The following is an 11,154-nucleotide window of genomic DNA, read 5'->3' on the forward strand; positions in this document are numbered from 1 at the left end:
GGAAGAAACCAGAAGAGGATTTAAAGATTGCTCCATTGACTTTGAATGTATAAAGGAAAAAGCTAAATATTTAAAAAAACTATGAACGGTGGATTAAAAGCACAAATATCCTTACAGAGCTGAACATTTTGATATTTAAATGTTTTTTGTAGCTAAAAGTATGCAAAGTCATAAAAAGCAATTGTGTCATCATGTTTGTCCAACACTTTGGTTTATGACCAAAAACGGCAAAACTAATGATATATACACTGTGACAGTGTCCATGGTCTTATTTCTGACGAAAAACAACAACAACCAAGATAAGGTGATACTGATGTTCTCATCGGACTGGGTTAAACACAAAACAGGTGTTGAACTACTACTTTACCCCCCTTCCTACCAATTTACAAGTTACTTTGGTTGTCTGTCACCTTTTATGTCACTAGCACATGTATGTAACAGTATGTTTCAGTATCTTTACCACTCCCTCGTGGTGAAGCGGTTTATTAACTCGGAGAGTATGAATAAAGCTGGTTGATGTGTGTTTTCTGCGGAAGCAGAGAGCCTCTATTAGCTGTAGACTGTTAGTGTATGAATGAGTTACATCGGCATTCAGACTTGATGTAAACACTCTCTCAGTTTAGACTAATGAGTGTGATCCTTTTACACTGCAATAGGAGATCATTGTGTGTCAGCGAGCAGCCTGTGGGCCTGTACCAGCAGGTTGCACTCTACCTGTGTATCTTTTGATTACAGGGTAGAGTAATAACTGCCTTGTTCGGTGGAACGGCAGAATAATACCTCACAGCTGAAACACAGAGCCTCTTTTCTTTCTGTTTCACAGGTATGGAAGTTGACTGAGGACAAAAAAAACAAGAGAGCACAGAACTGATCTGAGGCGTGTACATCACTAATTGTTTCCATTTCCTTTCTCATTTTAATTGTTTCTACTGAGTGATTTAAGTAATATCACAGTTGACCCTCACTATGAACAACAAGAAGACAACAACAGTATAGTTTTGGTTTCTGGTCTCAGCATCACTTGACTTGGCCACATTTAGAATGGTTTTCGGACTTGACTTAATGAGATGGTTTTCTGATTTAAATCCAGCTCTGTGTCATGGCAGTGTGGGCAGTGTGTGCAGATGAACGGTGTATGGCTTCCCTACGTGGCGGCAGCGCACAAAGCTCCGAGCAGCCGAGGTCTGCTGAGATCCAGATTACGCAAAATGGGTCAGAAGTGAAACACTGTTCATTTGCACCCACTACCCACACAAAGATGACATAGAGCTGGATTTAAATCAGCAAAGTACCCCTAGATTTGTTTGACATCTTGGTAAATTCATTATTGTCTTTCTTGCCGAAAGTTAGATGTTCAAATTGATACCATTCTCATGTCCGTACAGTAAATATGAAGTTACAGCAAGAAGCCTTTATGCTAGCTTAGCTTTCCTAGCTTAGCATAAAGACCGGAAACAGGGGGAGATCAGTTAGCTTGGCTCTGTCCAAAGGTATCAAAATCCACCTACAAGCACCTCGTAAGTTTACTGTTTAACATGTTATATCTTGTTTGTGTAATTTAAAAATAACAAGATGTGGAGTCACACTATCACTGTGAAGTTGCGAGGCAACCAGCGGAAACTTCAGACATGCATATACATGCATAAATACATGCACGCACACATACTTATACAGTAACAGTCAGATGTGACATATTTGGCATCTGATAAAACTTTAGCACTTGGAGGACAGTTTAAAATAAACCTATGCCGGTTCCAGCACAGCTTGGTAGCCCAATATGTCAATAAGCAAATATAAAGTTTGCGAATAAAAAAAAATATTTCAGGAATGTATAATCCACAGGGGGTGAAATGTTCACAGCACAGCGGCACTGAGTGATTTGTCCTGACATGAAATACTATCACTGACAGGAGTCAAACAACAGGATCATCAGTAGAGGTTAATCTGCATGTAAATTTATTCATCTTTAGTGAAATGTCACAGTTTTGGAGGCAGGGATCAAATAGAAAGGAAACAGCAGGCACGTCTCCAAATATGCCCTTTGAAGGAGTTGCGACGTCTCCCCGAGGACCTGACAGTGGAATCGGAAGGAAAGACCTGTAGCTGCCAGTTTCCGGCTAATTTTAGGAAATATTTGTGTAATGATTCATTTCTATGATTCAAATGTCAGTTCCTGTGTCAAATGGGGAAGGCATGCTGGATGGATTTATTTTTTTAATTCATGCACAGGGATTAGTGCAGAATCAACAGAGGAAAACGAATATAATTCAGCATACACGCTCAACACATTTTAGTCTTTGCAATGCCTCTCCTTAATCTCTTCATTAAATCAAGACAAGATTTTCATTAAGAGTTCAGGATGATATGATTCCGACTTGATTCCTTCAGTAAATCAACACATTTCAGATAAATATGTCTTTCCTTATTCATAACGTTTCCAGGCAAACTCAAACTGTCAGACTGAATCTGAAGTCTCTGATGTCAACGTGGATTTTTAACATATTTTAAAGTAGAAATAAGAACAAAGACACTTCAGAGGAGCTTAATGGCACGGTGTTGGGATGATGTTCAGTGACAATAGTTTGGACCCAACCCTTGTGGAGTTACACAGGTGTTTTCATTTGGGTTGCTTTAAATCCTCTCAGGACTCTGCATCTGTGTCCAAACTGAGTACTGATCTAATGAAATCTCCATCCAAATGAAAACACAATTAAAGTGCACTTTTAACATAAGAGGACAGGATATTGAATATAAACCTAAAGCCGAGACGGTCCTTCCCCGTAAGATACTCCCATAAGTTGTCTGTTAAAGCAGCAATTTACACTCATTTACGTCTATAATGGCGGCGCCCTCTAGTGGCCGTAGTAACTATGATGGGAGCAAAGGAGGAGTTCATGTGACGAAGTATTAGAACTTGCCAAATTCCATTTAAGGAGTTAGGTTGGGATGGTGGACAAGTCAAACAAACATTTTCACCCAGACCATGGGTTTGAGATGTTTAGCCCTCCTGTTGTCCTCGGTTCAAATTTGAGCCATTTTCAAAAAGTTTCTGTATCAGAAATATTTGGGTTTAACATGGATGGTTAGCTACTTTCATGGAATTTGGGTGTTTTATTCAATTTGACAGCATTTGAAAAAAAAAATTGATAGAAAAACGTAAAAAAAAAGGACAAAAAAAACGCAGAAAAAAATCGACAAAGACAAAAGTGACAAAAAACTTGGGAAAAAGTGTCTAAAACTTCGGGAAAAAGCCACAAAAGTGTCAAAAAATATGATCAAAACGTTGACCCACAAAAACAAAAATTTGCATGGTCATGTAACACAAGGGTTAATTAAAGTAACAGATCATTATAACCCAAACCATGATCTTTTTTTCTAAACTTAAAGGTGCAGTAGGTAAGCCTTATAAAACTAACTTTCTGTCATATTTGCTGAAACTGACCCTATGTTCCAGTAGAACTACATGAAGCAGGGAAAAATCTGGCTCCTCTCGCACCACATACAGCCTGTAGTGCGATTTGCAAAAATCCACGGCTCCCTGTTCAGATGCACCAATCAGGACCAGGGGGGGTGTCTAACTACGTGTCAATCACTGCTCATGCAAACGCATTCATTCTCCCATAGGAGGGGCTTAGGAGACCGTTTTGGGCTTTAGCAGAAAGGGGGGAGGGACTGAGAAGTTGATGATGTTCAATTTTTTTGGCTAATTCCTGGATCTTCGCAATCCTACCCACGGCACCTTTAACCAAGACGTTTTGTGCCTAAACATAACCACACAGCGCAAGTTTCACAACGTTTAAGACGCTAAACCGCAACTGTTATGTTCTCTGGTGTAGATATGAGGATGGAAAACGCACCTGTGGGTTGTATTTCCTGCCACCGCTGGGGCGCTAATTTATAAAACACTCCTGTGGGTCATATTAAATGGGAGGAGTAAACAACCAATATTGTCGTGTGGTATGGAGGACTGGTTGGGAGGGTTAACCCTAACGTCAACACTGAAAACAGAGTTTCTGAAAGTCTTCACCCTGGAAGGAGTTTAACAAAAGATCTGTTTTCAGTGTGGAATAATGGCCAAAATGGAGAGAAAAAGCTACGTTTAAAAACATACCCACGTACAGTGTGTATGGACTAGGCCTGACATCGCTCTACTTCTACTGTTAGATGTGCCGCCCCTGTTAAGGCGGGACAACACACACTTGTATCATTTCTATTGGTTCATGGAGTGCGGGGTGCTCATTGGTCCACTCACCTTCAACCTGAGCAGAAGTCTAATTAAAACAAAATACATGTGTGGGTCTGCAACTGTGTAGCTCAGCCAGCGGATATCCATTAGAGGTATTCAGACTACACCCTGATGTTGCCTAACATTTCTGATATTTATTCTAACTTTGACTCCCGCTGCATGTATGCCAAGGATTCCTTCCTTCCTCCTTCATTCCTCCTTCCTTCCTCCTTCCTTCCTCCTCGGACACTCCTTGCCGCCTGTGCAACAGTTTTAGATTAGATTAGCTTCAGCTTTATTGTCATTGTGCAGAGTACAAGTACAAAGACAACAAAATGCAGCTTGCGTCCAACCAGAAGTGATATTCAAGTATAGACAGGTGGTGCATAGGCAAGACAACAAAGATATTGCAGTGTTATAAGAGCAGAATAAATATGGCTATGTAATATGAACAGTGTATGAACAACATGTACAGATATGTGTAATGTAGAAGCATGTGACATTATAATAGTAGTAATAATAATATAGATATATGCAGTGTATTAGCAGAATATATAATGTGAATAAAATAAATAAATAAATATGGATATTCTGTATGAATCATATAGACATATATGTACAGTATGTACAGCTATGTGCAGTGTGGTGTTACATGTTACATCTGCTTGTTGTAACAGTTTCTGGTTGTGAGCAGGCCTGGATCCAGGCATAGGCATTCTAGGCATGTGCCTGTGGCCCATTTGCCACTAGGGGGACCAGTAAGAGGAACAGTCAAAATTTTTTTTTATAGTTTTAAAAATAATTACAACCCTCTGAGGACGAAAGACGCACCGGCGCATCCAAACGATATTTGACAAAGCTCCTACTTAGGAAGCAATATTATTTTATTTATTTGGTAAAGTCATTTCAGGTATCGAAACAATTCGTACAACACATCATAAGTTCAGGTTTGTTTTCAAAAGAGATATGAGGACTTTCAAAAAGCGGAAATCACCGTTTCTGCTTTAGTACCAAATTATCTCCTCACACATTGCTCTACAAAAAATGTGAGCGTCACTAAACAGAAAGCTGAGTTTGTTGTGAGCATTCTGACAGGAAACACATGGGGATCACTTATATGCAAATACCTTAAAAAAGGTCAATTTAAGAAGATATGTGAAAATGCCCTTAGACCTCAGAGGAATAAAATGTAAATTCCCAATCCACACTTTGTAAACACAATTTTTGAAGTGTGTATATTATTATGTTGTTTTAATAAAAAAGTACAGTAAAGTAAAAACATCAATTGCGGGAAAATGTGTTTCAGGTTCTGTATCTTAGCTAGCCATAACGGTTACCACTTTTCTGGGATGGTTTCGGGTGAAAAATGAAAAAGAAGAAAGAAAACGCCACTTAGGGGCTTCACGCAAGGATGTTTTAAGCCCCCAACGTCGTCTTCCAGGCAGCGCTGCATGGAAGCTACTAGGGTTAGGTTAAGGTTAGGGTTAAGGTTAGGGTTAGGGTTAGGTGCCTTGAAGTCGACAGTTGCAGTGCTCTCTTGAAGTCGACGGTGGGGGCTTAAAACACCATCGAGCTTACACAAGTTTCTCTCCAGGCCTTCAAATAAGCCTAAATTAGATGCATTGAAATACCTAAATAAATAAGTTAGCACAACAATCATGTGGCAGTTAAAAGTAATCTTATTTATAGACCAAATAACAATGTATCCATTTGGAGGGGGCCCGAAAAAAAATACATTATGCCTAGTGTTATCTTTCCATTGAATCGGGCTCTGGTTGTGAATACAGGCGAACGCTGCATGGCGTCCTTGTGTGTGTAGCTTCGCTCTGTTTCAACGCCGCTGGGGAGGCAGAGAGGAGCTGGGAGGTGAATTTGCATTGGTGTGTTATTTACATACAAAAGAAGAGTCCTCAGGCTGACGGACAGGACTTACTTGGACCTGTCTGAACAGTTTTTACTTCAAACAATTGCTCCTTTATTCATCCGTCACGGTCAGATAACAATGGATCTTGTCTTTCATTTGTTGTTTTTCTTTCTGAGTTTCAGGATTAGTTGAGACAAAATCCCTAAAAACCTGTTGAGGTAGTTTGAAAGGAATACTCTGGATGCTCCATCCAGAACGTTATCATAACCAGTTCTGATACCGGTCCACACCCCTTTCTGTACTGTGTAGGGTTTGCCTGCAGTTTAGTCTCGCGTTGCAAGACCTTCCTCCACAGCGCTGCGGAGGACGGTCTGGCTAGTCCACACAGCATTCCTGGATGGGAGAGAAACATGCTCTTGTTTATCGGCATTTCTTTGTAAGTTTATTTGATTAGGACAGTGCACATTAATCAACATTTCTGTAAATGCGCCAGTGTTAGCCAGTCGGCTAATTTTCAACTGTAGTCCTAGTTACCTAGTATGCATGTCTTTAACCCTTGTGTGGTCCTTTGGGTCACTGGGACCCGAAGGACCACACAAGGGTTAAACCAATCATAATCGTCATGGGCGGAGCTAAGCGCCCTATGGAGCCACGGTGCCTCTGCAAAATAGCCTCGGGAAGGACCTTGTTTTAGCGGAACGTGTGTACGTTCAAAAGTTGTCTAAACCTAAACCTAACCCTAAACAAGAGCATGTTTTTCTCCCACCCCGGAATGCTGTGTGGACCAGCCAGACCCTCCTCCGCAGTGTTGTGAAGGAAGGTCTGGCAATGCAAGGCTAGTCCCCTGCTAACCCCTAGGCTAAGCCACAAAGATGTTCTTACGTAACAGCCTCATATTGCTTTAAAACACAATAACACAAAAACGGTCTGTGTTAAAGTTAATGTCACAATGTCACCGACCAAGATTCACGTCAGAACCTTGTTTTTCCAGAATTAATAAATAGCTGACACACATATATATGGAAGATCATATCAAAATCTTGACATACTATCATTGTGTTGTTACCTCATAATTTTAAGATTTTGACTTCATCTCATAATGTTGATTTAGTATTGCATCTTGTTTCTTATGTTTTTTTAAAACAATATTTTAGACGTAATACGTCATAATTCTGTCCTCCTCTCTGACCACGAGCATTTCTCTTCATATCATGACTCACGTTTCCTGGCAGCAACAGGCTTCCATAGAATAGCAACATACAGAGTGACGTCAATTCATATTTACAGAGAAACTGATGAGGCTTACACTTACTGGATGGTTGCATCATGTTTGTTTCCAAAAAAGGAATCAGTGTTAACCAGGGAGTGACTGAAGCTGCAAACACACTCATTCAGGCGTGCTAATGCGCTCATGTTGTAACGTTCCGGTTTTTATTGGGTTTTCTTGTTGCGGGCCTACTGTTTTCTGCATTTCTCCCGCTGGTTTGGTGTGTTTGCACTCAAACACTGAACTGTATCCTGCAGGGATGGTCTCTCTTCCTCATTGTTGGGGGGCGGGGGCTGTCTGAGGTTTCTCCCTAAAAGGAAGTTTTCGCTCGCCACTGTCGCGCTAAATGCTTGCTCTTATGGGGGAATTACTGGAACTGTTGGGTCTTTGTAAATTACAGAGTGTGGTCTAGACCTAGTCTATCTGTAAAGTGTCTTGCGATAACTCTTGTTATGATTTGATACTAGAAATCAAATTGAATTGAATTGTTAACAAGAAAGCGGAACAGTGAGTATTCTCCTCACAGGGAAGTGAAAGAGAAGCACCGTTTTTTGGCGCACTGTACTCTTCCTGTTTTACTGTTTTGCTCTCATTCATGTGGCTTGGCGTTACCATCGTACAGTTTTTCAGCAGAAACATGAGCTTTTTCCCAGTAGCACTTAACATCACCGTCTGCGGCAGTGACTCCCTGTGACTGTGTGCAGCTGCAAAGCTGAATCCCACACAGAAGCAAAAAACAACAGAGGTTTGTACAAATATGGGCTGAAAACCAAAAAGCAGAACTAACCTACACATGGCCACATACTGTAAACGCACTGTATAGACAAGACAAGGAAACTGCATTCGGTTGCATCTCAGGAGGCTCAGTGGCTGTTCAAAATTTCTTCATGAAATATCATCATCGCACTTACAGGATATTATACCAGGGCCACGTTCAGCCCCGACAAAACGTAGCAACACGTTTTTATAAACTCAAACCGGGGGGAGGGGGTGCGTGTGTACAAGCGCTCTGCCGTTTTATTATTACATACACGTCTCCGCTGATTGGCTATCACCTGTGTCACAGCGTATTTTGCAGAAGCACCGTGGCTCCGTCCGGCGCTTCAGTGACTCCCTGGGATGATTTAACGTGTGTTAACACCGATTCCTTTTTTGGAAACAAACATGATGCAACAATCCTGTAAGTGTAATCTTCATCCGTTTCTTGGTAAATATGTGTTGACGTCACTCTGTATGTTTCTATTCTATGAAAGCTGGGGTGGTGATGGCGCAGTGGATATGACACATGCCTTTGGTGTGGGAGATCAGGCTTCACTTCCCACTGCGATACATCAACCAATGTGTCCCTGAGCAAGACACTTAACCCCCTAGTTCACATGTGTCAAACTCAAGGCCCGGGGGCCAAATCCAGCCCCTTGCTAATTTTGGCCCGTCTAGTTGTGCACCACACCAAAAAAATAAATAAATCAGGAAACTGTTCTTCATACTGTAATTATGACTTTCTTTTAGGGTTTTATGTCGACCAAACTGTACGGGAGAATGCTATATGAGACATGCAGTAATAGAGAGTTAATTGACTTTGTTTTGCTCAATAAAAGCATGTCAATAAACTCCACATGTCTGGCCCTTATTGTGATCGTCATTTCCAGTGTGGCCCCTTAGTGAAATTGTGTTTGACAGCCCTGCCATAGTTGCTCCAGAGGCGTGCGACCTCTGACATATATAGCAATTGTAAGTCGCTTTGGATAAAAGCGTCAGCTAAATGACATGTAATGTCATGTAATGTTAAAGCTGCTGAACGTGGATAAGACCAGAGAGATGGTGATTGACTTCAGGAGAAAGCGCATCCTGGGTGGAGACGTGGACGTGGTTGGGGAGTACAGATACCTGGGTGTCAACATCGACAACAGGCTGAACTGGAAGATCGACAGCACTGCTGTTTACAAGAAGGGGAACGAGCAGACTCTGTTTCCTGAGGAAGCGGAGATCCTTCAACGTGTGCAGCGGACTGTTGGAGACGTTCTACCCGTCGCTCTGTTCTCCACCGCCATCTGCTGGGGGCAGCAGCATCGGAGCCGGCGACGCAAACGGACCGAACACACCGATCAGGAAGGCTGGCTCCGTTATCGGCTGCCAACGGGAGACATTTGAAGCTGCGGTGGAGAGGAGGTCACTGGATAACCCCCCGACCACCCTCTCCACTCCACCCCCCCCACACTGGTCCAACAGAGGAGCACCTTCTCTAAGAGGCTCCGACAGCTTCGATGTCGCACGGACCGCTACGAGAAATCATTCCTTCCACAGGCAATATGACTTTTTAACACTTCATCGCGGAGTGCCTAGATAAGACTCTTAGACATCGCATCTGCAATAAGTACAACTTGCACAATAGGTTTATCTACATCTTTAGGGCCGTTACAGAGTCAACGCATCGGTACGCATACGCGTTCGCAAGGCTACGCATCGCTACTCTTCGGCCGCCATTATGCGGCGATGCGTAGCCAAATGCGTCGTCCCAGTTTTTGATATGCGACGCGCCGGTGCGCACAATACTATGCGTTGTCGGTGGGGGCGACACTGCATGTATTGTACTAGTGCCCTATATTTAAATATAGGATATTATATTGTACATTATCCAAAAATATTGAATCAACTTAGCTGAGCAAATTCATCAAACATAGGACTACTGAGTCACATTTTTCCATTTCCATTAATGATGGCCGCATTCCACTTAGGAGAGGCCCTGATATTGTGCTTACTGGGACACTTGATGGAATTGAGCCATCGTTAAGGTTATTAATGTCAACTGTGCTTTTCCTACTATGACAAGTCAAAATGTCTGCTGTGAAACAGGTCCATTGGCTTGCGCACGTTTGATAAATACAGATATTTTTGTACTTGAGCACATACTTAATGTCATTCGTAAGATAGGATTTAGAACATTTTCTATCCACTGTTGATAAATGAGGCCCCAGGTGTGTATGTGTGGATGGGCCAGAGCGTACTCCACAGCGCTGCGGAGATAGGTCTGGAAATGCGAGGCTGTCACGGATGTGACTCTGTTCATATCGCTGGTTGGAGACGTCACTTAGCCTTCAGTGAGCGACGTGTGGCTCTGCAGCACGGTTACAGTCCAGATAAGATAAGTTTGAAGAGAGTCTGTCTGCATCACAGATTTATCACCTCCGAACAGCGTCTTACAGAAACAGTTTGAACATTCTGTTCCCTGTGAACGCGTCACGTCAAGTGTAAGTGAGTTCATTTGAAACTGTGTGAAAGAATCATACCTAGAGATGAAATCACTTCCAGAAACAAACATGACTAGTATGAGTTCTCTTAAGTAGGATTCATTATTCTGTTGGCCTCATTCGCTGGTCAAATGTTTTAAACTTCATTTGTCAAATAAGCTAAATCAACAGATTTTAATTGGACCCTGTTTTCCAATGCATTGCTGTCTAAGTGATACTATGAACAAACATCTTTTAAATTGGTCAAGTATTGAGAGAGAACGCTGTGATCCCCAGCCGCGAACCGGGCTGCGATGTAACCCTTTAGGGCAAATGGACATTGTCAATTTACGTCCACTAAAACTGTTGTTTTTGCCACTGATAGGCTCAGATTATTATTCTAAGTGTCTGACAACATTATGCAAAGGAACCCAACAGAGGTACAACTTTTTGTTTAACCAAAAACAGCTCCAAAATTGCCATGGCCAAACCCACCAGACCTATGTAAAAAAAATAACTTTTAGGGTGTCAGCATATTTCCACATGTAAATGGGTGAATTAAGGGTTTATT

Source organism: Perca fluviatilis, chromosome 13 (assembly GCF_010015445.1).
Source record: "Perca fluviatilis chromosome 13, GENO_Pfluv_1.0, whole genome shotgun sequence".
In the NCBI taxonomy this organism is placed as follows: domain Eukaryota; kingdom Metazoa; phylum Chordata; class Actinopteri; order Perciformes; family Percidae; genus Perca; species Perca fluviatilis.